Source organism: Galeopterus variegatus, unplaced genomic scaffold, assembly GCF_000696425.1.
Source record: "Galeopterus variegatus unplaced genomic scaffold, G_variegatus-3.0.2 Scaffold1660, whole genome shotgun sequence".
In the NCBI taxonomy this organism is placed as follows: Eukaryota; Metazoa; Chordata; class Mammalia; order Dermoptera; family Cynocephalidae; genus Galeopterus; species Galeopterus variegatus.
Window position 1 is genome coordinate 371,041 of NW_007727771.1, and position 315 is coordinate 371,355.

Below are 315 nucleotides of genomic sequence, written 5' to 3' on the forward strand. Positions count from 1 at the left end.
ACAGTACCTAGCTTAGGGTCTTGCATGCAGCTGGCACTTATTGACTCTTTAAACCTTCAACGGATAATTTCTAGCAAAAAGTCTTAAACGTAGGGAAAAAAAGGAAACATCTGTAACTTGATAAAAGTATCTCCCAGAAACCTAAACAACAGCATGGTTTTAAAGTCAAGAACAAGAGTATGACACCTATTATGACAGCTACTATTCATCACTGTTGATTTGAGGTCCTAATAAATGCAATAAGGAAAGTAAATGGGGTATGAGGATTGGAAAGGAAGAGATAAAACTATCATTATTTGCATATGAAAGTGATGG